The sequence below is a fragment of the Limulus polyphemus genome, unplaced genomic scaffold (assembly GCF_000517525.1).
Source record: "Limulus polyphemus unplaced genomic scaffold, Limulus_polyphemus-2.1.2 Scaffold682, whole genome shotgun sequence".
NCBI lineage: Eukaryota > Metazoa > Arthropoda > Merostomata > Xiphosura > Limulidae > Limulus > Limulus polyphemus.
Window position 1 is genome coordinate 124,685 of NW_013666292.1, and position 4,603 is coordinate 129,287.

A 4,603-nucleotide genomic window follows, 5' to 3' on the forward strand; every position below is an offset into this window, starting at 1 on the left:
CAAAATCATGCTTCATACTTTGAGGTCGTGGGAGCGACGGTCAAATCCCACTATTCGTTTTTTTTTATAGCTGTCTTCTCTAAACTATCAGCTGAAAACAAGGGGAGTATATCGTTTAGTCGTGTAGTTTCGCCAGAATGTCGGAAACTAACAAATAAACAAATCCTCACTGATAAATCTAACGAGGTATATTTACCCTTCATCCTCGTAGTCTATTATTTTCTTCAACTTCTTTTATAGTTTTGTATAACTATAGTAAAAAGTAATTACACCATGCTAATCCTTACTTTCTCTTCCTTAATCTATCTTATCTGAACAAAAGTTCAAATTCCCGGGGAAAACAAAAATGAACTTTAATATTGTGGTTTACATGATAGATTTCATAACGTGTCATGCTCAAAGCTAACAAACGTTTTATGTAGTAAAGCCACAAATGACCAAATTAGAACGTGATTAATGAATATTTTTCATGTTTTCTTATAAAGACATACTAATGTCTAACGTGTCATGCTCAAAGCTAACAAACGTTTTATCTAGTAAAGCCACAAATGACCAAATTAGAACGTGATTAATGAATATTTTTCATGTTTTCTTATAAAGACATACTAATGTCTAACGTGTCATGCTCAAAGCTAACAAACGTTTTATCTAGTAAAGCCACAAATGACCAAATTAGAACGTGATTAATGAATATTTTTCATGTTTTCTTATAAAGACATACTAATGTCTAACGATGGTTTACATGATAGATTTCATAACGTGCCATGCTCAAAGCTAACAAACATTTTATCTAGTAAAGCCACAAGTGACCAAATTAGAACGTGATTAATGAATATTTTTCATGTTTTCTTATAAAGACATACTAATGTCTAACGATAGTTATTTGCTGAATTTCCTACGCGGTGAGATTCTTTTTAAAACCACATTAACGCAGACTATCGTGGCTTTCATTTATGAGCAGATAGTTAAATACACAATTCTGTGTTGAAGGAAAATCCAAATGTACAAGCTACACTTTCTTAGAGAATTTTTGTTTGTAGGTTTTATAAGTAATTCTTATTGGAGGAGTAAAATGCCTAGTTGGCGAATGCGAACCGAAAAAAAATCTAAGATTGAGTGAGAGGAATGAGTCTCGTCAGTCAAACGCAGCCATGCTTGTTAATTTTCTAATGTATGGAAAGGTGTATAAAAATGTGGCTTTCCTATATTGTGTGGCAGCGATTCCCGCTCAGATTCCAACTCCAAATTGTAGTTAGTTATATATATGGTGAGTAACGTCTAGCTTTTTCTTTAATAAATAGTATACAATATAATTATATAACTACACGTAACGACTGGAAATGTAGATAATTACATTGGTTACCCCAAACTGAAACAAAAATGCACCACAGTTTAAATATTTAAAATATCAAATATCAAAAGTGTGATGGCATTTTCTGAGCGCTGTGTAACATTGCATTTGTATTCTCTTACTATGTTTTTCATACAGTGTTTGTTAGATACCATTTATGTATCAGTTAAACCACATTCATTCCGCATAAACTGACGCATAATGGAATTATTATATTGAATTTTAACAGTAGTGCTAGTAAGGGCATTCACATATTTAACTTCATACTACCAGAAAATAAAATAATTTCATTATTTTATTGCATTTATATTGAAGTATATTTTAATCAGTCTTGTCGTAATTTGTCTTAAAAGCATGCTAGCGCTAGACATATATTGCAATTTACCAGAAAATGTATTATTTATGCTGAGTCATCATTATTTGCTTTTCTCGCGTTTCGTATTAGTAGTTTCTCAGAAACGTTAACCAACTCAGAGAGCTTCTAATATTATGAAAAACACTGCTGTCCTAATTATAATATTCTTTAATTTGTAGCTATCTGGGGAATTTTAGAGAAATGTATTTGCAAAATATCTTTAGACTTTTCTCACAATATACTCCAGTATATCTGTACACCTGATAACATGTGTAGCACACCTCTTCACATCTATAGCATGTTAGCATACATTATTTCTACTGGATAGCTGTTTTCATGGTAACTCATATAACACACCTTTTCACGTCTATAGCATGTTAACGTACATTATTTCTACTGGATAGCTGTTTTCATCGTAACTCATATAACACACCTTTTCACGTCTATAGCATGTTAACGTACATTATTTCTACTGGATAGCTGTTTTCAAAATGACAGATGTAGTACACATATATGTAGCATGTTAACACAGGTTATTCCTCTGCCAGGTTGCTGTTTTCCTGATGAAAGATTAAGCATAATTCTTCATATCTATAGCATGTTAATACACCTTATTCCTAATGGATTGATGTTTTATTGATAACACATCCATAGCATGTTAACACACGTTATTTTCATACTGGATTGATTTCGTCTCCCTAAAACGTCAGGCAATTATACAGTAAAAGGCAGGGACGACAGATCATACCACAAAGCTGTTCTCTGGTTTAGGGTTTTACAAATTAGTTTATTGACCTTATTCAAAACATCCACGTCTAAAATTTTCATTCTACCAGTTTCTTCGTAGGTTTTGAATCATTACTAAAGATTTATAGCTACGTTCCTCCTTAAATCTGCACTTTCCAACAGTTAGGTGACATAGACGTTCTGGAATTACTCGTTGTGTGCAGTTTTAGGAGGTTTAAAAAGCACATAAAAGAACGATCCTAAAAAAAACTGTAATACCCGCAATGTAATCTTAGTCCAAGGGAGACTTGTCGTATAACAGACGATTGGACAAAGGAAACAGGACAAAAAAAAAGAGAGAAAAGGGTCTAGGACGTAAAAAAGGTAACAATTTATGTCTTTATTTTTATAATTTTCTTTAAATTTATTATTTTTGTTTTATTGTTTTCCTCATCGGGTCACTTAATTGACGACAACCTTAAAATTTTATGCTTATCTGCACGTGTTAATTTGTATGTAATTCTGGTTTGTGGATGTGTATTTAAGTTTTCGATCAAATATTGTATTTTCATAAGGCTAGTACTTTATGTATAAAGTTTTTGTTATTGCTTCATTTTCTACATTCTTGTAACTCTTATTGTACATCTATACATGTCGTTTAAAATACCTGCTTCACCTACCACCTAGTCGTTCATAAGTGATTTGCTACAAACTAAGAATAATGTTTACTTATATAAAGCGGACTATAAGAGAACATAATGGGGAAAATTACCTTACAAATGGTTAAAGGGATTGTATCTAAGCTTACAGATGTTAGGATAAACTTGCAATGTCTCTAATAGTGAAACGTTAGATACCTGTAATTTTTGCACACAGACTTAATGGCTAATGATATATGGGAAAAGCTTGCGTAATGTGATTCGCACCTAGAGTAAAGACGTACATATTTTGATCAAGTATTCTTCGAAAAAATTGGAAGTATTTGACTGAGCATTTACGGAATTTCAACTCTGTATACCATAAGAAGTGAGAAATAGTGAGCGGCGCCGCGTACAATATCGAAAACGTAATTGCTTAGTTTGGACAATTGAATTGACTAAGGTACCAGGGACTTTGTAATCCATTTATTATCGTCTCCAGTTTTATATGCAGCTATGCTATGTATTTTCTACCCCATTATATTGATATTGTCATTTAATTATTTTTTCATTTATCCTGGTATATGCAGTTTCACATAGCACGTTGGCCAAAAAGTCATTAAGTTCTTTTCGCCCTAGCCATCTATTGTTCTGTATCATTCACCTAAAACATCAATTTGTCTTCTTGTAGTAAAAGTTTCTGCAAACTTCTACATACAATGAGTGAAAATAGACAGCAATATTTTTCACTAGCAGATCGGATAATGTCTAAAGGGTACGATCTCCCTTATGTTTCAGTAGGAATGACCAACAGTCACATGAGTAGCGCGAGGTATTCTGGGAAAATATAGTACTGTTATCTCATGTATATAATACCGTGCTTTATTATCCCGAAACAGCAATTTTTACAGATCTTTCAAAGGGATTTAAGATTTTCAGATTCGCACGACAGAGAGCCCTCTCCGGCAAAGGCCCTGCCCACAAATAAACTCACTGCTCGATTGTATTTTGAATAAAGATTGTTTCATTGTGTCCAGTCTTTTTTTCACTAACTCAGTCGTGTTCAGAAAATTCAGCATTACTTCGTAATATATCTTTTGTTAGCTCTTCCTGTCATTCTGTGAATCCTGTCTTGTCACTCTTGAGGAAAATCAGTTTTGCCTGAGAATACCATGTAATAACACTTACACTTGTGAATAACGCTTGGTTAATGCATACCGATTTATAAGGGACACTATATGGCAATATTCACTGTCGTCAGTTCTCTCCAACAGAGTATTCTTTGACATCCTAAAATGAAACATCATATTAACCTTATCTCTTTTAACTTCACAAATGTATTTAATATAGGATCTATATTATCATTATGACATCGTCCTAAACGTCTAGCAAAATGGAGTCCAAAAAACTACCTTAGAAGATTGATTAAAATAATGTAACGTACTTAAAATACGTCATTTCTCAAAATGACAAGCACATAAAATGTATACTGCTAAAAGGATATTGTTTGTTCTCATGTCAAGTTTGCTTTGC